Source organism: Nycticebus coucang, chromosome 2, assembly GCF_027406575.1.
Source record: "Nycticebus coucang isolate mNycCou1 chromosome 2, mNycCou1.pri, whole genome shotgun sequence".
Lineage (NCBI taxonomy): Eukaryota > Metazoa > Chordata > Mammalia > Primates > Lorisidae > Nycticebus > Nycticebus coucang.
In genome coordinates, this window is record NC_069781.1 from 37,240,607 (window position 1) to 37,263,770 (window position 23,164).

Below are 23,164 nucleotides of genomic sequence, written 5' to 3' on the forward strand. Positions count from 1 at the left end.
GATGTGAAGTTGACCATGGACTGTGCTCTCCTTATCAGAAAGAAGAAATCAGGATTTCTCACAATGCACTGTGTGACTTTACAATGTCACATCACAGATCTGGAGGACGCAGCTCTGAAAACGTCACATTTTCTAAATTTTAACTAGAAGACAAGTTCAGAAGATTTGTCCTGTTAAAAGCCTAAGAAGCTAAGGGGACAGGGTTTGGGGGATGAGCTTTGGAATGGTACTTTTAAGGTTGTTAAGTAGGTAGCTGAAGAGTACCAAGAAACAACAGGGATATATCCGCCCACTTACTAGCAGATGCAACTTCTAAATCAGCAGTTCTCACCCTGTGGAGACCCACAGGAACTGTATTAAAGGGTCGTGGCATTAGGAAGGTTGAGAACCACTGTTCTAAGTAAAAGGTCTTTGGAAAAGCTCAGATTAAAGGGGATAAGGTAAAATTCTTATATTTAAATAGTGTTATACGGCCTTCAAAAAAACACCATTTGCCATCTACAAAAGTTCTACCCAGAACAATCAAGACAGAAGGCTGTATACCTGCTTTAACAATAACTCATGCTCTCGGTTATTATGGAATTAATGATGTAATTATTAAACTATTGGATTATTGCCTGTGGCTGATTAATCTCAGGAGAACATCAGACAAGGTGTTAATGAAGCCACAGCGAGGGGTCAATTGTCATGAAGCCCATTCAGGGTCATTATGCTTCATGACTTTTACTTGACCCCTCACCCCAACACAAGGAGAACAAAGCAAAATACAGCAAAGAAATAGCCCTACCGATAGCACAGGAGTGACACCACCTACATACCACGTGCATATATAAAAGAAACAGATTATTAGGTCATGGCTGGCACTGAATAGGCAATTTACTTAAATGATGAACCATTTCATACTCTGTAATTTGATGTGGTTTTTTTCTTAAATAGCATACTGGACAGATATATGCTTCCTATTTACATTTGAAAATACAGCAAGCTCTCCTTCCACCAGTATGGAAGACTGAAGAATGAGGTGAGCACACCAGACTCCTGGCCTGAACCACCTGGCACATCGTCTCTCTGCTTCCATCTGTCCCTTGGCCTCTGCAAGCCCTTTCTGCCCCACACCAGGACTCTGCTGGCTTCCTGTTCTATTTTAGAAATACTGACACCTGGACTGCTCCTAAGGGACCCTTTCCCTTTGTGCTGCAATGAAGGACTCAGTCTCCCTGGTCTTCACCCTTCCCTTCAGTGTGATCTCCCAAAGTAAGCTCAAGGTGCATTTTTGAGGGGGTTGCTGTTTATCACTATGAGAAAACAAATAGGAGTGATTCAAGATAACAAATACATAAAAGTCACAAACTGACTGGGCATGGAAGCTCATGCCTATAATCCAGGCACTTTGGGAGGCTGAGGCAGGAAGACCTCTTGAGGCTAACAGTTCGAGACTAAGCCTGGTAACATAGCAAGACTCCCATCTCTATAAAAAGTGAAAAAAAACAACAGTCAGGCATGGTGGCACATGCCTATAGTCTTGGCTACTCAAGAGGCTGAGCTAGGGAGATCACTGGAGCCCAGGAGTTTGAGGTTACAGTGAGCCATAATCACACAACCACACTCTAGTGTTGGTGACAGAACAAGTCTCAAAAAAAAAAAAAAAAGTGAATAAGTTGCAAATTGATAAGAGTCCCCTGATTTCCCCTAGTAATTATCTTTTGGGATTGAGAAAACTCAATATATGCTTTCAGAAAGAAGAAGTGCAATACTATTTAATAGACGATGAAATATATCTACAAAAGAAGACTCAAGCTGCCTTTAAAAAAGAGAGAGATGAGGATGTGGTGAGGAGACTCCTTGTATATTTATATGAAATAAGCTGCCAGATATATTAAGTGAAAGCTAAGTATAGAACATGTATATTTTGGGTAGAAAAAGGAGAAATATATATTTATTGTTTGTTTGTTTTGAGAAATATATATTTAAATGTATTTACTGTAAATGCTTAAAATACTCCTAGAATGCTATGGTCCTAGCAGATAAACACAGATTGCCGCCACAGAAGGGAGCAGGGTGGCTCAGGATCCTTGGCAAAGAGACTTCTCCCTACAGACCCTATTATATCTCTTGAAGTTGTATTCTCCCCACCTCAGTCCCTTTACCTGTGAATTGTATTCACTACCCAAAAGATAACAGAAAGACAGAGGATAGACGGATTGTAATGTAAGGCAACTGAAAAGCTCATCCAACCCTCAGCCTGAGAAGGCTGGCCCTTCTCCCTTCCTTTCTCCACCCATCCACCCATTAAATGACTGTAAAGACATGTAAATATACTTTTGAAGTAGAAGATACATATAGGAAACTTTCAGCAACTATAGTAGAAACTCCATAGCTCACCACTTCCCTACGTTGACCACCTCCTTAAGCTGACCTAATTTCCATAGACCAGACACACATGACATGTATATATAACAGAAACAGATTACACAGTACAGTGGGCCTAGTTCCTTATGTTGGCCACCTCCATATGTTGACCAGTTTGTTATAGTTCCTTGGATGGTCAACTTACAGAAGTTCTACTGTAGTTTCTTCTCTTCCCCAGTCCTTTCCCCTATTCTACCCCTCTTTACATAGAGCCTCCCTCATTTTAAAAATAAATTTTGAAGAAAGCTCTTGAAGGATGGTTAGTGCCCTGCTGATTGTTAAATTGAGCTTTAAAACATTTTTTAAGACTCAATGAAAACATACCCTTTGTTCTCCTGGCTTTTCATCTTCATCTGGTACTATGATCTGAATGCTTGTGTCCCTCTAACTTAGAATTCATGTCAAAAACCTGTTATATTAGGGAGTAGGGCCTTTGAGGGGTTATTAGGTTATGAGGTTAAAGCACTTTTGAATGGGATTAGTGCCCTCAAAAAAGTGGTGCAAGAGAGCTTATTTGCCCCTTCCACCTTGTGAGGACACAGCAAAGACAAATGTCCTGAACCAGAAAGCAGACCCTCACCAGACACTGAATCTGCTATCACCATGATCTTGGACTTCACAGCCTCTAGAACTGTTCATAAGCCACTTAGTTGGTGGCATTTTGTTATAGGAGCCCAAACAGACTAAGATGTACGAGTATTACCAATGATACTTAACTATCTAAAGTGTGAGCTTTCCCTGATGATTAAATTGAAGGCCTGCGAATCTTTCCAGAAGGTAACACAACAGTCTTCTGTACATAATGTCTTTTTTCATCAAGCATTTTTCAAAAGAAAAACGCAAGTTGAGTAAGAATCAACTCCAGCAAATCATCCTCAAAATCTGCTTTGCAAACATACTTCCCGGTAACCAAGAAGTGATCTGCATTGTCCAATATGAAAGAATTAGAACTGAGACCTTCTATGGAAAATATGGCAAGCGTTAATACCTTGCATTTCTGCAGGGTGGAATTGAGAAAACAACACGACAAAGAAAGGCACTGCATCATACTATCTGTCAGTTGTAGGGAAGCTCGTGTTATTGTTGCCGATTAGTTGCTTCCTACCCTGCAAGACAATTACACATCCTGGCTGTGCACCGCGACCCTTGCAGGCCTATCTTCCTGTCCATTGTCAGACCTGGCCATGGACTTGATTTGCCAATAAATGTCAGCAGAAATGAGTGTGCTTACTCCAATCAGGATTGTATTGAACAGGACTGCTCTTGCTCTTTAATCTCTGCCTCAAGAGCGGTTATGTCCTAGATGGGATGTTCCTTCAGCCTGGATTTCAAAATGAAGGCTCACGGAAAAGAGCCATATGGAACAGAGCCCCAGCCACAGCTGCCACCACAGGCAACCTGCAACAATAGGAGAGTTTCAGCCCATCCACAGAGAATGTACAATGAGACAAAGAAATAAATCTTTGTTGTTATTAGCCACTGAGACTCAGGGGTTGCTTTTTATCACAGGCTAGATGCTTAATACAGCAAATTATCCCAGGAATAAAGAAACTAGGTAACCGTATGCTAAGGAAAGGGGGAAAGAAACTTGCCGTATTTACAGAGCATTTGCTCTAGACCAACTCCTAGGTGATTTTTCATCAAATCACTCACCAACATGAGACCTGAAACACCTCCTGAGGCTCATCCAGAAAAGAAGCTGGGGTTCTCTGACCTCTAGTTAAGTCAGAGCTGGCATTCTACATCAGTGCTTTACTGGAACCTTTCATTAAAAAAAAGAATTCACTGCATTACTTATAGTCACCACATTTTCAAAGGAGTAGATACCTGGCCTAGATCAATTTCCATGTTTTATTCATAATACTAATGTTTTAAATGTACCAAAAATTATTAGCACCATTTTCAGAGAAGACTTTCTCTTCCAGTTCGCTAATGCCTGAAACTTTTTATTTCCAAGAACAAATGCATTTTTATTTCCTATGTTTACCTACTTAATATTACCTACCTACCAAAAATCTTGGAACTCTTTCACTTTTTAGGGCAATCTTCAATTAAAATTTGACTTCCTCTTATATCGTCAAGAAGGTGATTAAGATGCCAGTAAGTGTAACAACAATAATGTAATCTAATAATTTTTCTTTTCCGAAAGTTCATCAGTGATAATAGAGATATCATCAAAGGATTTCAAGTCATCAGAGTCTAGTATCATTAAAGATCAATACCATCACCATTAATGACACACAGGCATTTTTCTGGAAAGGCAACGACATCTGGAGTTTGATAAATGGATTTCGAATAAAGAGGAACATTATCTATACAAGCTGAAAGAAAGCTTTTAAAGGCAATGTTAGGGTGGTGCCTGTGGCTCAAGGAGTAGGGCGCTGGCTCCATATACCAGAGGTGACGGGTTCAAACCTGGCCCCAGCCAAAAACTAAATAAAGGCAACGTCGAATGTAATATTCTAAAGCAAAATTCTCCTTACATCTTTCCTGATGTGAAAGAAAATAATCTGTATAAAGATATCATATACAACTTCTAGTGATATTAACATTTTAACCTTTTAGTCAACATTTTAACTGTACAACTTTTGAATAAAACAAAACATTATGAACTTGCCAATATTTTTAATTCTAGGAAAGAATAGGGTTCCCAAAGTACATCATTAAAATTCAATGCTATGTACCCTCCAAAGGCACAGAAAGGAAAAAAAATTTTTTTGAGACAGAGACACTTTGGGTAGAGTGGGTAGAGTGCCGTGGTGTCATAGTTCACATCAACCTCAAACTCTTGGGCTCAAGTGATCCTCTTGCCTCAGTTTTTCCATTTGTAGGAGAGATGGGGTCTTGCTCAGGCTGGCCTGGAACTTTTTTTTTTTTTTTGACAGAGCCTCAAGCTGTCACCCTGGGTAGAGTGCTGTGGCATCACAGCTCACAGCAACCTCCAACTTCTGGGCTCAAGCGATTCTCCTGCCTTCGCCTCCCAAGTAGCTGGCACTACAGGCACCTGCCACAATGCCTGGCTATTTTTTGGTTGGAGTTGTCATTGGTGTTTGGCAGGCCAGGCTGGATTCCAACCCGCCAGCTCAGGTGTATGTAGCTGGCGCCTTAGCCACTTGAGCCACAGGCACGGAGCCAAACAGAATGGAAAATTTTAAAAGCAGGGTTTAGATGAAGAGATGATAATATTTTGGCTTATATGTCTTTTATTATTGCTATAATATTTTTAAACAATTACAAATAAATGCTGCTATTAGCATCTTAATTTACATAGTAATTTTAATGTTCTATTTACATATGTTCATTTTAATCAAATTTAAGGACAGTGTATGTGCTTCTCAGAAAACATACATCATAAGATTGTAAAAAAGAAAACCAAAGTACTCATGATGCTATAAAAATACTAAATTTTTTGAGCCATTTGTTTATGCATATTTATATGAACCAGAAAAAAAAGTGGAGTTCCAATTCCAACAATGCGGTGATATATACTTATAGAATAATTCTCCTGTTGAAAACAATTAAAAGCTGGATGAATATTTTGAAATATGGGGTTGGCCTCAAAGAAATACCAAGACAGGAAGAAATTATGAGGCCAAGACCTAGGAGATAAGGGAAACCAAGAGAGGCTATTCCAGAATTTAGAGAAATTTTCCCCCCAAGGCAAATGGCCAATTCTGAAACTGAAAACAACAAATGAGAGTCCAAGAAGGTAAACACAATTTTCTTCATTTTCACAGGACTAGGATTTGATTTCAAGGCCTGCCAAGGAAAGGGGTCTCTCGTATATACCCTATACCTTTCAGTGCGATTCCGAAAGGCTGCACGCACCCAGAGAGTAAGATGAAGGAGAAACTTGTCCACACAAGGGCAAGGCCCAGATTTGAATCCTCTCAGTTTCTGAAAGGATTAAGTTGATCTGCCCAGACAAGCTTTCTACTAGAGCCAAAGGAAATCTTCCCTGAAAGAAAACAATGCCAGGAGCCTCAAATCATCTCTAAAATTTTATAAACAATATCTGGCACTCAATCAAGAAAAAGGGGAGTGATCTACATATCCATTTTTACAAATGAACAACTGAAGCCACACTTAGAGGGACATTTATGGTTTCAAATGTACATACTAGAAAAATTAAAAAAGCTAAAAATGAATGATCTCAACCCCCATCTTACAAAGTCAGAAAGAGAAAAGGACAAATTAAATAGAGAAAATGTTAAAAATAAGATCAGAAATTAACAAAATAACAATTATATGAGAAGAACAAATTTTTAAAAACTCAATTATATTTTCTAGAAATAGTCAAACATAATGAGGATGGATATTAATTTTATGCCAATAAATTTGAAATAATAAATGAAATAGACTAATTCCTAGAAAAACATAACTAAAAACAAAAGTATCCAAAAAGCAGAAACTCTGAATAGTCCTTCATCTGTTTAGAGAAATTGAACATAACCTAATTTTTTTCATATATTATAAATTTTTCCTTATGTCATTAAATACACTTCTTCAGTGATTGAGGACATTTATTATAGTAGTAAGATTGGGATTTCATTTAAGCTTTGCTAGTTCTTAACTAGGGCACCTTTGATAAATTAACATAACCTCTTTTTGCCACAATTTGTTTTCTTTAATATTGACCTCACAGTGTTAGAGTAGGAGACCAGTAGACAGGGCCAAGACCAAATACAGGGATGTGAAGATTGGATGCAGATGTTCAACAACCCTCATGCAAAAGCTGATTAGAGGGGCTGATAACCATAGGCAAGAGCTGGCTTCACCTGGCTGGTCAGCTACCTCTGCCACCTTACGTGAACTTAAGCTGATAAAATATATGTACATTATGGTTGTATGATAAGATTTCCTCACCTCTGAAATCACATGACAGTTCCAAGACAACCATATAAAGTATAAATATAGGAGGAAAACAATTCTAGGAATTATTACCCAAAGTCTTAGTAAAAGCTGATCCCTTAGTCTTAAATATTCCTCCCTTCAATGAATAATACTTCAAAAACCAAAAACCACTTCTGCCCAAGACATCTGCTCTTTTCAAGCCTGCCCGCTCTTTTTCTCTTGAGATTATACTTCTGCTTTCAATTAAAAAAAAAAAAAAATGCTGTCATTTGGCTTACATTGTGTGTCCTGAAATTCCTTTCTCCCTCTGATCACCAGGAACCTGGGAAAACCCCCACTCAGAGGCCAGTTACAATAGGTGAGAAAGAGCATATACCTAGTACAATGAATGCTCTGGATCTAGTAAATATTTGGTACAGATAGCAATGGATACATTGAATGACAGCATGGTAGTCTATTTTCTCCTCTTATAAATACTATTTAATACAACAAAATCCTTGTTTATCTATCTTTACACTGGCCTTAATTTCTTTAGGATAAAAATCCCAGAAGTGAAATTGATGGACCAAAAGAGATCTGTGATACATGGGGCCTAGATGTCCTTCAGAAATGCTGGATCGGCTTCGCCTTCCACAAACAGTATGACAATGTTCATCTTTCTACACTCTTGCCCTTCCAGATATTATCCTTTCTTATTTTTGCGAATTTAGTAGGACAATACGGCACATCAATATTTTATTTATTTTTCAGTTTATTATTTAGTAAGCATGACATTTATTAGATCTATTGGCATCTTTAGTTGCCCTTTTATAAACTACATTTTTATACCTTTTATCAGAACAGATGAGAGGAAATCTGGTGCAAATCACAAGCCCTGGTGTTCATGGAGTCCCAAAAATCCTATCTGAAGATTTCTTAGCCAGTCTTCCCTTCATGGGGACCCAAAAATTGTTTCCACATGGTCTTTCTTCTTGACAGCTTTTCCCTCATCCATTTTGTTCTATGATTCTTGAATTTTTTTAATTGATTTATAAGAGCTCTTTATAGTTATTGTTCATCTTTTAATTTTACTTATGCTGATTTTTTTACTTAAATTTCATTCTCATTTAATTATAAAAGTATTAAGGCCATGGATTTGTCTGTGATTGAAGTTTTGGTCGTATCTTATGGGTTCTTAGAGGAAGTTTTCTCACTATCATTATTTTCTAAATTTTTACATCTGCGATTTGTTTTTCATCATGTCTGGATTTAGTACATAAATATGCATATGAGAAAGAAAACAAAATCAGGACAGCACAAATACCAACTCCCATTATCTGGTTTTGACTCTTTAATAATTATAGAATGCTAAACAAAATATATAAAAACCATACCATGAGAATATTCTCAACTAAAGTAGTCTGAGTTTTTCTCAATTCAAAAGTCAAAGAAAAAAAATATACAAGTAGGGGAGAAAAGTTCTAAAGGGCAAAAATTAACCATATTCACTTTTAAAAATTAGACACAGTTGAAATTATATTGCATATTGCACCCATCATCAAATAATTTTTGTTTTTATTTTATCAAATAATGTTTTAACATACCAGATGTAATCTATAATGCCTAGGCCTCAGAAAATGAGATGACTCCAATGCTCGGCTGTGGACAGGCACCAGCTGTAGTTGGGTTTTTAGTGATCACAAGTGAAAAACATGTCATCACAACATACTTCCCTGGGGTCTGTTTTATTGGGACTAGAATCACTTCCATGATTAACAATGTATGTAGCATCGTTTATATTGTAGTGTTGACATTTTAGAATTGTTGACATTTCCAAAAGAGCCATCTGATCAGAGATTTTGAAATTATTTGAACTGAGGACAACCCCTAGCTTCTTGTCAAATTAAGCTCTTGTTAAATGCCTAGAGAGAGAGAGATGAGGCAGAAGCCCAGGACAAGACTTTGGGGAATGCAAAATTTAACGACTGTTGCTGAGGCACTGACAAAACCAAGGTATTTATTCACACTTTTACATTCCACCTTTTTGGAAGAGGACTGCTTAAAATAAGAGAAAATTGGCAACACTAATTTTGCTTAATCATGTTTACAAAATTAATAATTAATAGCCTCTCTCATGAGGAGGTATACAGTCATTTTAAAACAATCAAATTGTGTCCCATCCAAGGAGATACAACATAAGGGGCTATGAAAGCTTGAACATGCAAAGTAACAAAACATAAGCAAAATATACAGCTGCAAAAGGGATATTGATATTAGCCTCTCTTTGGGCACAGGTGGCCCAGTTCCCTTCAAGTGGCTTTAAGAATCTGAGGCAATGACTCTTTTCAGATGCCACAGGTACAGAGGATTTTTTGATATCAGCATTTCTCAAACTGACTTGCCGTAGAATCCTTACATCCAGTACACATGGAACATTGGCCTGGGAAGCACCATTTGGAATATATTTTGTAAAAAGAACATTTGTTAATGTGCATACAATATATGGCCAAGTAGTAAAATACCATATGCAAGATATTAGCAATTATGTTATTATATATTTTACATATCTAGGTATTTACAGTTTCATATAAATATACATAGATATACATGTAGCATATATGTTGTTATTACATATATACACACTCAACCCTCAATACTCATGGATTTCATGTGTATAAATTCTCCTATTTGCTAAAATTTATTTGTAACCTCCAAATCAATACTCATGGCACAATCATTTGCAGCCATGTGCAGAGCGGCAAAAATTTTAAGTCCCCCCACATTCTTGTTCCCAAAGTTGAACAAAGCAACATGCCACCTTCTTGTTTTAGCTCTCATGTTGTAAGCAAGTGTTCTTTCCACATTTTAGTTAGCCACATTTTTGTGCTTTTTTGTTGGTGATTTCACCACTAGAAATGGCCTCCAAGCACAGTGTTGGGGTGCTATGTAGAGTTCTTAAGAAGGCAGTGGCATGCCTTACAGAGAAACATGTTACAAGCTTCCATCAGGCATGAGTTCTAGTGCTACTGGCCATGAGTTCAACGTTAATAAATCAACAGTGATATTAAATAAAGTGTCTTTAAACAGAAACATGAAACAAGTTCTATAGTGATGGCTTGTGACCAGTGGCTCCCAGGAACCTCACCCTCTATTTTCTCCAGGAGCAATGATTTAGTCAGTATTCACTAAATCAGTGTTTCCAGGGACTTTGTAAACTATCACTACAGCGAATAAGAAGAAAAGTTAGAAAAGGTTATATATACAAATGAGTTAGAGAAACTTTAGGAACTTCAACGTCATAAGCCAAAGAAATAGCTCTGAGTAAGAGCCATCTCTTATAATCATTCAATCAGTAAATACACATTGAGTTCTTATTCTGTTCTGGGTATATGGTGGTAAGAAAATATCAACATTGTCCTGACTTTGAGGAAGTTTGTGATCTAGCTGGAAGGCCCATCATGTGCATATGTTATATAACGCACCACCAGAGTAGAGAATACAGACTTAACCAAATAATTCCATTAATGAATTAATGATTGCAAACTTGGATAAGTTGGAAAAAACTACAGTTCTTTAACAAAGAAGCCACCCAATTTAGATGGAAGATGGGGCCTGGGAGGACCTTCCAGTTAGAAGATTGGGCAAAGGGATCAAGACATCCTGGAGAAATTGAAAAAAGACCATCATGGCCAAAGTGAAAGAAACAAAAATGGTCCAAACTAAATCTGGAGAAACATTACAGGGAAAAGATGTCCAAGACCTTATAAGCCAAGCAAAGACATTTTGGTTTTATTCAGAATGCAATGAGAAACCACTCTGAGGGGTGACTGGATTATTTACCTTAAGAGAATCATTCTGCCATCAGCATTTTTGGAAGGCAGAAGGAGATGGTCAGAATCAATGTGCGGGAGAATAGTTCAGTTATCACAATCTCCCTCAAATGTCTTGCAAGCATAATTACAGCCTAACAAATACAGAGATGTAAATGTGCTGATTTGACCTTACACAGAGGGAAGAATGATGAGAAAAATCAAAATGACCATAACCAAAAGAGTTCTATAGCCCTTATCCTAAAAGCTATAAAACATGGGAACACTGTGACTTCTTTCCCGCCCCCCCCAACTACACCTCTGAGTTTCCTTTCAGATGGCTACGTAATCTTCTTTCCTGTAATTTCCTTTGTTTTTAAAAGGTGCATTTGAGTCTTCCTTCAAAGGTACACTTTATCTTATTATTACCCCATTTTCACAAAGTCTGCTTAAGTCACTTTTCGAATGTATGAGTATTCTTATGAATACAATGACTTCCCTCCTCTGTGAATCCCAACACAATTTCCAGTAAGGATGAAGAGGTTGGAAACTTTGAGTTATATCCATGAATTAAAGGTTATCAACATAACTCATGAATTAAGACACCTAGCCTTTGGCTATGGATGTTCCTGTAACTTTTCCTGTATGCAGACTTACAAATAAAGGGTTAAAGTTGCATTTCAAAAGAGGAGGTGAGGAAGGAGAGAAGGAGCTGGAACAGAAAAAGAAGGGAAAAGAGAAGAAACCTCCTTCCCACATGACTTTGAATGGATCCTGATTTGACCAACATTTGCAAACAGACATTTTTAAGACATGCAAGAAATCAGAATATTGAATATTGTCTATATTACAACAGACATTTTGTTGGGTACCATGGTGACGTGTAGAGAAAATGTTGAAAAGTCCTTATCAATTAGAGTTGCATACTCAGACATCCTAGGTAAACTGTCTCATACTCCAAAAAAACGATAAGATTGGCAAAAGGTTAGTAATTGCTGAGGCTGGGTAATGGGACACAGGGATTCATGCCACAGTCATGAGTCACTTAACGACTAGGGTATTTTCTGAGAAATGTGTCATTAGACAATTTTGTTACCATGCAAACACCATGGCATGTCCTTTGACAAACCTGGAGGGTGCAGCCTACCACACACTGGGCTGTATAGCAGGGCCTATTGCTCCTAGACCACGACCTGCATGGTGTGTGACGGTCCTGAATACTGCAGGCACCTGTAGCACAATGGTAAGCATCTGTGTACCTAAACATGTCTACACATAGAAAAGGTCCATACTGTTCAACGTAGCCTTTGTGGCATTTTCTTAGTTATTGTATGTAGACATTTGTATTCTGCCTTTAGTAAGTTTCGCCTGTACCCACTCGTATGATGAGAATATTTCAGATTGTATATGAAACCAGTACATTGTACCCCTTGATTGCACTAATGTACACAGCTATGATTTAACAATAAAAAGAAAGAAAGAAAGAAAAAAAACAAGAAAAGAAAAGGCCCCGTAAAAATACAGCATTGTCATCTTTCAGGACCCTGTCCTACATGTGGTCCACCACTGACCAAAACAGCCTTACTTACTTGGCTCCCGACTGTACTTTCCTCTTACTTGTGAAGGCGCTTGAGAAGTGAAGCAAAGGAGACAGAAGCCAACTGCAGAGGGCTGAGGAGTGACAGGAACATGCCTTGTGTTTTGCTATCTCAGCATCTTCAGTACATCTTTATGACAAGCTAGGCCTTGTTTTTACTGGGAATCAGGAAATTGAGAGAGTGGATTGTGTTCGTGGTTGGGAGGAGACATCGGGTACAGCCTTATTTCTCAGGTGACAGTGGTCCAGCAATCACAGGAGGTACTGTTAGCACGGCCCATAACAACTGCTGGTGGGGCATCCAGCACTAGCCGGGGCCCTGCAACACTGCAGGTACAGACAAAGACGGTGATAACCAAGATGGATTTGTGACATTTGTTACAATTGCTTTGAAGTCTCAGATATGATTAGGGGAGTTGAACCTGGTAAATGATGCACTCACAATGTTAAGCAGATGGGAATGCACAGACTCAATATGTAGGCTTTAAAAGGGAAGGCACATCTTGAGGTTGCACAAATGCTGATCCAAGAAATCAGATACCCACTTACAAATAAAAGTTAACACAAAGCACTCATCTAGAGGCATGCACCATTCTAAACTTTTTACATGTATTCACTTAATCCTCTAACCAACGTTGGGCAGACATTATTATCCCTACTTGATAAATGCAAAACTGAGGAACAAAGAGATTGTGTGAGTTGCCTCATCTAGCTACCAAGTAGAAGAGCTAGAATTCTAACCCAGGCTGTATGACTTCAAAATCCATTCTTTTGACTATGCTAGCTTGTATCCTAATCTTTATTTTTAAATCTATGAAAATACTTTTAAAATGAAGCCCTTCTTTCTCATAAATTCTCAAAATACTAATGTAAGATTTTTGTCCTAAGTGGAAAAAAAAAGTTCCTTCTGGAAGCATTTTTGATTCACACTCATGAAAGTGTGTTCCCTAAGCATAGAAAAGGCCTATGAGTTGGGCGGCGCCTGTGGCTCAGTGAGTAGGGCGCCGGCCCCATATACCGAGAGTGGTGGGTTCAAACCCAGCCCCGGCCAAACTGCAACCAAAAAATAGCTGGGTGTTGTGGCGAGCGCCTGTAGTCCCAGCTGCTCGGGAGGCTGAGACAGGAGAATCACGTAAGCCCAGGAGCTGGATGTTGCTGTGAGCCGTATGATGCCACGGCACTCTACCAGGGCAGTAAAGTGAGACTCTGTCTCTACAAAAAAAAAAAGAAAAGGCCTATGAGATAGAAAATGTAACTATGGGGCGTCTGTAGTCCCAGCTGATTGGGAGGCTGAGGCAAGAGAATCGCTTAAGCCCAAGACTTAGAGGTTGCTGTGAGTTGTGAGGCCACAGCTCAGCACTCTACCAAGGGCGACACAGTGAGATTCTGTCTCCAAAAAAAAAAGAAAAGAAAATGTGACTATGAACATGGAAGAATATCAGGAAAACCCTCACCTACAGTCAAAGACCTCCCGCTGCTTTTAATAGAGAGATAGGATTAACAAAGTGTGGTGAATTGCAAAAATGGCCACCACAAGTTTTTCTACACCAGCATCTGTGTTCCTTTTCAATCGAACTTTACAGTTTTTTCCATCAACTCCTTGAACCTGAGCTTGCTCATGGACCTTGATCTGGCCATTGAGACACTGGTGAATGTGATGCAAGCAGAGACCTGAAAAGCGCTCTAGGGCTGCCATGCTTGCTCTTGTTCATAAAAGCTTACAACAATCATGTACATGAACCCAGGGTAGCCTGCTGGAAGATGAGAAGCCACGTAGAGAAAATTGTGGCCCTCCGGCTCACAGATTGCCAACCACCACACATGTGAATGAGGCCTGCCAGCTGACCAAAGCTGCACAAGATGGCTGGCCCAGACCAAAAGAACTGCCCAGCCACCCAAAGAACTGAGCCAAATAACATGGTTGTTGCAGGCCGGGCGTGGTGGCTCGCACCTGTGACTCCAGCACTCAGACCCAGAAATAATGTTTTACCCTTATCTAGGAATCCCTTAATCCAGTCAAGTTGACACCTAAAATTAACCAACGCATAATGATAGTTCAAAGAGAGCTGACTAGAAAAACCTTGGAGCATTTTTCTCAAGTATGGTCAGAAGCCCAGCTACAAGCATGGAGAAGGTGAAGGGTTGGATGTATCCAGTGCTGGAGTTCAGCAGGGAAATGGGAGGAAGTAAAGGACGCGGAAACTACAGTTCTTGGAATGTAAATTGCACAAGATAAGCAGGAAGGCAAGAGTGGGTTGATGGCCGGGAATAGGTAAAGGGGCTAGCAGACTGGAGAAGTGGAGATTCTGATGAGGGCAGAAGACTAGAAAAATCTTGTATCTCCACTCCTGCTCCATCTACCCCTTCTTGTTTCTTGCCTGCACAGTTAAACTTCTGGAGAAAGTTATATACATTAACAATCTTTGTTTATCACCACCTGTTCATTCCAATCTGGATTCTATTCCTGCCAGTCCCCAAAAACAGTTATCACTGAGGTCAACAATAATCACCATGTCATAAACTCCACAGTCGAAATGGACACCCAGAAAAAGTCTCCAGAAGGACCTTAAATGGATTACCTTGGCATGATTGCAATCTTCCGTTAGGGGAAAAAATATAACTGTAAAATATAAAAATTATAGAAACTGCCCCTTTATCACAAATAAAACTAACCAAAAATAGCTTATAGACATATTTAGAGATTAACAACAAAAACTTAGCAAAGCTAAGTGTTAAAAACAGATGTTAAAGAAATTTCAGAGTACACAAGTCTTGCTAAAGAAATTCAGAGATTTGTGCTTGTTTTAATCTTTAATGATTTTCATATGGCAAAAATAATGCATGCTTGTTTAATAACTAACACGAAAGAAACGTGTGCAGAGAAAGCCATCATCTAAACCTCATAGCCCTCCCCTTTCTCAGATCCTTAATGAAACTAGTGTTAACAGGAGTGTATCCTCCCGCGTGTACACAAGCATGTGAATACATGTATAAGGGTCTGGCTTGATTGCTGGTTCACTGGTGAGTCTGATTTTGAGTGTTTTTTTTTTCCTTAACTAGACTTCATTTTTCAGAGTGGTCTTAGGTTCACAGAGAAACTGAGCAGAAAGTACAGAGTTCTCATATATTCTCTTCCTCCAACCCACACAGCTCTTCCCCCAACAACCAGCACCAGAGTGATACATTTGTTACAGTCAACGAACCTGTATAGTACATCATTATCACCCAGAGTCCACCGTTTAAGTTAGGTTTCAGGGCTCTGTGCCTGTGGCTCAAGCAGCTAAGGTGCCAGCCACATACACCTGAGCTGGTGGGTTTGAATCCAGCCCGGCCCCACCAAACAATGACGGCTGCAACCAAAAAAATAGCCGGGCGTTGTGGCAGGCGCCTGTGATCCCAGCTACTTGGGAGGCAGAGGCAAGAGAATCGCTTGAGCCCAGGAGTTGGAGGTTGCTGTGAGCTGTGATGCCACAGGCACTCTACCAGGATGACAGTTTGAGGCTCTGTCTCAAAAATAAAAGAAAAAAAATTTTAATAAAAAAGTAGTGCAAGGATGACACGCAAATCTATGAAGCGTTCCTTTTTTTTTTTTCTGAATCCAGCCCAAACGCACCAAAACTACAAAGACGGCTGCAACCAAAAAAAAAAAAAAAATAGTCGGGCGCCTGTAGTCCCAGCTAGTTGGGAGGCGGAGGCAGGAGAATCACTTGAGCCCAGGAGTTGGAGGTTGCTGTGAGCTGTGATGCCACACCACTCTATCCAGGGTGGCAGCTTGAGGCTCCATCTCAAAAAAATAAATTAAATTAGGTTTCAGTCTTGTGTTGGGGCAAAGGGAAAACTTTCCTTTTACCCTGGAAGCTTCACAGATAAAACAACTCATACTAAAGCAGATCAGGAAAAGCTATATGGTTCTTGCCTCCAACTCTTCAGAGAGGTACACAGATTGCTTTTTATTTTCAAATAGAGGTTTGAAAGACAAAAAAAAAAAAGTTTAGGGAGGAAGAGAGGAAGGGGCTTAAGTGGGTAGAAAGGACGGACTTGCCATGTAAATGAAATCTTAAAGGTGGCTGCTTTCAGAGAGAAAAGATGGTAAAAGTTTCTGTTTAGATCTTAAAAGGAATCAGACTCTCATTTAATCTTCTCTAGATCAGGAGAGGATAGACCTGGCTGCATTCTCCACAGATGTAAAATATCATCCCTACAAAAGTCAGCTTTGCAATGTTACTTCTATCTGTGAGACCCAGGCAGCCATCTCTAAATGTGTCAAAGAAATACATTAAATATTTGGGGGTAGAGGACTCCTGGTACTTTGAAACAGAAGTCTGCCAGCCTTCTCATTTGTCACCAAATTAATAAAGTTCTCTTTCCTTCTCTTCAACTTCTTGTCCTTCTTCTGATGCAGCCTTGGGGACAAGAGCTAAACTTTCAGTAACAGAATGTGGCATCCCTCAGTGGACCCATCTGTGCCCAGTAGATTGGCACCCCCCAACTTATGGAAGAGGCAGGGAGCAGCCCTGGTCAAAGCCATGGGTCTTCGCATATAGGAACAACTTCTTTTCCAGGTGAGAGAGAAGGGGACGACTCCAGCAGCTGCCAGAGCCCATTTTAGTTTCAGGAATCTCCCATCTCTGTCTCCCTGTAGTAGACACAGCTCCCCACAATGTGAACTGAGTTGAAGAGAAGGAAGTGGATTTAGAAGGTGTCCAGATGCCAGGTCTTTTGTTGGAAAAGGACTTCCATCTTCTCTCAAGTATTAAGTAGAAACACTGCCAACTCCTCACCTTGAATTGGCTCCTTCCTAGAGCCAGAGACTTCTCCAGTGTATGGGAGGAGTCTCACTGATACAGGACAGGTGATGCCCCAGCTCTGCTGAGCTGGAGGACCTGCCGCCTCAGCCCTGGCGGTGTTGGTGCGGTGGCAGCCGGCAGAGAAACCAGCAGGCTGGAGGGTTAGGCAGGGGGGCTCCAGTAGCTGGAGGGGCCAGACTGCTGCTGGGGAGACAGCAGCACTTTAGGTCTCCCTCCCCTTGCCCTTGCAGCCAAACAGGGAACCCCCCATATCCTAGGCCTGGGAATATAAGGGATTGTAGCCATTCATTTGCTACTGAGTTCTGGCTAAATGTAACTACAGAGGACCCATGAGTTCCCGCTAAATGTAATTACAGAGGGCCATGCCTTCTAAAAGTAACAACTGGACCCCATGCGACTATATATACCCCTAGACAAAGAGCCCAGAGAGAGAGAAAGAGGGAGCGAGAGAGCTCTTTCCCTGACCTGAGTTGTCTCTGCCAGCAACTTTGATGTTTTTTGTATTCTTTTCTATAAATAAATCCTGTCTTACCACTAATTCATCAAATCACCGAGAGCAAGGACCTACTAAAGACGAAATTCCAGTATCACATCCATTGGTTCTCATTTGCCTGTCAGTAAGATTAATGTCGATGATCAGTGAGCACACCCAGTCTCCTTTTCCTTGCTGGACTCTGCACAGGAGAGGTGGAAGGCAGGTGAAGACCCTCCCTGCCTTGGCTGGCTTCCAATCAAATTAATCAAACATGGAAAAAAACGACAAGGTTGCAACTATGGAAATAGGGTGCAATTTTCCAGGAGAAGAGAGAGTTGACAATTTCTGGCAAGTGCTTATGGAAGAGAAAAACTTCACAGCAGAGACTTTACCAGAAATGTTTAATACTGAAGAATGGTACAATGCAGATGAAAACAAATCAGGCAGAAGCTGGACAGGAAGAGCTGCCACGACTGAAGGACCAAATGGATCTGGCAGTCGATCATTCAGAATTAGTGGCGCAGAAGCTGAGCAGCTGGACCCTCAGCAGAAATTGCTGCTGGAATGCACCTACAGAGCTCTGGAGAATGGTGCGCTCCCTGTCAACGAGGGGGCTGACACCAAGACTTCATTGGTGTCATGAATCGAGGCTCTGAATTTATGTCCCTTGAAAGTCCAAGAAACACAAACCACTATAATGCCCCTGGGACGGCTCACAGGATTTCCGATGTGTAAGTGGACTATCTCTGATTGTCGATGCTACATGGGTGTCACCTGTTGCTACACTCTGCTATGCCTTCCTTACAATCAAACAAGGTATTCTGAAATCGGGTGATCAAGACATAAGGCAAAACAGTACCTACAAAATGAATATTTTTCATCATCGGGTTTTATATATTTGGCTTAACTTTCAGTTCAACAAATCCTTGGGAATTCGCATTGACAAAACCATGGAGAATTGGAACTGAAATTAGATCTCCCAATGTCTTTTGTAAGAACATTTAAACGAAATGAAAAAAAAAATCCCATTGTAAAAATCTTCTCTCATGCCATTATGTTTGAATTAGACATAATATGAGAGGTTTCTTATTTAACCCATCCATTCTACGACCCTAAGAAATGAGGTCCAGTAGAATTAAATAATATCCACCACATGGTAATGGAGCTAAGGCCAAAACCCAAATCACTTAATTCTCAGTTTAGTTCTTTTTCCAGTTCTGTGTCTCTGCACTCTACACCCTACAACCTAGGGGACACCCTTCATATTGTATTCCATAAAAAATGCACACTTGAGTTTACGTCTTGAGAGATTACAATGTAGATTATACCTTTCACGTAGTCTTAAAGGCAGGAGAAGATGCTCTCCAGCATTGGGGAATAGGGCACCTCTGCAGTATCTCATAAAATTATCTACAGGGATTTTCCCCAAAAATAGCACCTGCAAAAAAAATATATTATAGATTAAGGCTGAGTAGTCATTCAAACACTATTCAATCATTTTACCTTAGTAGCATTTACTGACAGAGAAAATTATTCTATCCAGAAGTTGAGATTTACACTGAGTACTAACAGACATAGATTTCTTTAAAACTTCAAATGAATGCACTGCCCAAAGTCTTGTACAAATAGAAGCTTAATTATGTTGTACAAAGTAATAAAGTAACCCAAATAGAATTTTTAAAAAACATTTGGGGTAAAATATTTCTGATTTCCTGTACATGTATATTAACAACATACATCCACAGTTCTAGCATCACACAAAATAGTTTCACTGCCCCCCCAAACTTCTCTATATTCTGCTTTCACCCGTCCCTACCTCCCAAATCTTGGCCACCACTGATCTTTTTACGGCCTTGACAGTTGTGCCTTTCCCAGGATGTATCACAGTTTATTTACCCATGTACCTACTAAAGGGCATCTTGATTGCTTCCAAGTTCTGACAAATATGGATGAAACTGCTATACCCAGCCATGTGTAAATATTTGTGTGCAACTTGGATAAATGCCAAGGAATGCAACTGCTATACTGTATGATAAGAGTATGTTTAAGACGGCGCCCATAGCTCAGTGGTAAGGCGCCAACCACATACACCGAGGCTGGTGGGTTCGAACCCAGCCTGGGCCAGCTAAAACAACAATAACAACAGCAACAAAAAAAAATAGCCGGGTGTCGTGGAGGGCACCTGTAGTCTCAGCTACTTGGGAGGCTGAGGCAAGAGGATCGCTTAAGCCCAAGAGTTTGAGGTTGCTGTGAGCTGGGACGCAATGGCACTCTACCCAGGGCAACAGCTTGAGACTGTCTCAAAAAACACACACACGGGCAGCACCTGTGGCTCAAGGAGTAGGGCACCGGAGGTGGTGGGTTCAAACCCAGCCCTGGCCAAAAAATAAATAAATAAATAAATAAATAAATAAATAAATAAATAAATAAATAAATAAATTTAAAACACACACACACACACATATATATGAAAAAGAGTATGTTGGGCAGCGCCTGTGGCTCAGTCGGTAAGGCACCGGCCCCATATACTGAGGGTGGCAGGTTCAAACCCGGCCCCAGCTGAACTGCAACCAAAAAATAGCTGGGCGTTGTGGCAGTCGCCTGTAGTCCCAGCTACTCGGGAGGCTGAGGCAAGAGAATCGCTTAAGCCCAGGAGTTGGAGGTTACTGTGAGCTGTGTGAGGGCCATAAAGTAAGACTCTGTCTCTACAAAAAAAGAAAAAGAGTATGTTTAGTTTTATAAGAAACTTACAAAGTGGCCATACCATTTTGCATTTCCACCAGCAATGAAAGAGAATTCGTGTTCCTCCAGGGTAGTCTGTTTTATAGAAATAAAATAATTCTACTCATATTACTCTAAACTTTCCTTTTGTCGCTTAACACAAATTATAAATATCCTATAAGTCAGTGATAAAGACCACATTTTTCCATCCTAATCCTTTCTTGCATATATATTTAAAATTTTGCATACATATGTATAATTTTGCATATATAGGATATATGTACCTATTATTTTCAAATCCTGGCTCCTTCATTTTACCATGAACAAATTAAAATCTCTATGCCTTTGTTTTCCCATCTCTAAAATAAAGATAATTTGGTGACGCTTCCTTGAGTTAAGACATAAAATGTGGTTATTACTATACCAGACATACTAAACACCAATATTATTATTGTGGGAAAAAGGTTGTTAAAGGCATTGAAATAAACTGAAAGGATTACTGAGAGTCTGCCTTGCACACCCTCCCAGGTTGTACAATCTGTCATTGTCTTTCAGTTATTTTACAATTCTGAAAGTTGTATAAAATAGGAAATAATGTAAATTATTCTTGTCCATAAAAATGCAAATTAATTGGGCTAGTGGAATATAATTGATTTTGCCTCATAGATGGACCTGTTTTGCATCTGTTTGTAAATTCACTCCAGCATTCCTTATATTCCTATATAATGTGTGCTCCTTTGAACCTAATGTAATTATTTTATTGGTTCCTTCATTAATGAGTTAAATAAAATCTTTATACATGTTCATTTTATATTTGTATGAGAGTCATGACTTTATATACTTTTTTAAAATACCTTTCAACGCTATTATTATAGTGTTTCTCAAGAAAGATGACTGTGAGTCAAAATGTTATGCCCAGATGTCACATATTCACATAGATGCCAGTGTGCAATGTGTAAAATATTAAGGCACATACCTGTTAAAAGTGCTTGAAGAAACCTACTGGAGCACAAATCAGCATTAAGAACTCTGGAATAACAAAGAATTGAAGTGAAACACTGAAAGCTTTTAAATAAGAATCACACAAAAAATTACAGGTATAGGCTGCAATTTAAATTTTAAAAATAATATATATTTTTAAAATAAATTTAACTACAAAAATATGTCTGTGACATGCTCACATGCCCAATCCCCTTCCTTAGGTAGACAGGAAATCCTATTGCATAATTACCTTGGAACATTAAAAAAAGGGTCTCCCTATGTGCCTGAAAGACTTTCTGCAAGAAAAAGCACCACTGAGAGGACAGCAGACAGGCTGTCTGCTTTGTTCTCCACAAATACGAGCTGAGAATTTTCCTTTCTAGCAGCTCCTTTCTGGAGACTTTGCCAGAAACACTTTCCCACAGGGCCATACCAGTCGTTTGCCTAAATTAAAGGGATCTAACAGGGTCTAGCTGATCTCTTATTTGGTGAATGCTCAGAAATAATTAGCTTGGTTTGACACATATTTTTGCAAGCAGAATAATAATAAGTAATAAGGAATATTCGCTATCTCTACCCCCCAAAATTTTGGTAGGAAGATCTGTATAAGGTATCTCTAACTATTATAAAACTTGCAAAAATGAATTAACACAATTCTGACTCAGTAATGTCTGAGCACTTACAAACTCACAAATAGGCCACACTGTCCATGATAAGCAAATTCTTGAATCAGAAGTAAACAGCTACAGGGTCTTTGATTGGTATCTTTTGCTTGTTTTGTTTTTTGTTCTTTGAGACAGAGTCTCACTCTGTCACCCTGAGCACCACCATGGTGTCATAGCTCAAAACAACCTCAAACTCCTAGGATCAAGCGATCCACCTGCCTCAGCCTCCCAAGAACCTGGGACTACAGGTGCCTGCCACAACACTAGCTAGTTTTTGTATTTTTAGTAGAGATGGGATCTCACTCTTGCTGAGGCTGGTCTCGAACTCCTGAACTCAAGCAAACCTCCCGCCTCCACCTCCCAGATGCTCGGAGTACAGGCATGAGCCACCAGGCCCAGCTTTTGTTTTTTTTGTTTTTTTTTGTGTAGAGACAGAGTCTCACTTTATGGCCCTCGGTAGAGTGCCGTGGCCTCACACAGCTCACAGCAACCTCCAACTCCTGGGCTTAAACGATTCTCTTGCCTCAGCCTCCCGAGTAGCTGGGACTACAGGCGCCCGCCACAACGCACGGCTATTTTTTGGTTGCAGTTTGGCCGGAGCCGGGTTTGAACCTGTCACCCTTGGTATATGGGGCCGGCGCCTTACCGACTGAGCCACAGGCGCCGCCCAGGCCCAGCTTTTGATTGGTATCTTGACAGATGAAATACAGCAGTCCCCCTTATCCACGGAGAACACGTTCCAAGACTCCCTGCTGATGCCTGACACCATAGCTAGTACCCAATACCTATTATGTTCCTTCCTATACAAACACACATACAACAGTTTATAAATCAGGCACAGATGAGATTAACAACCAATAATGAAG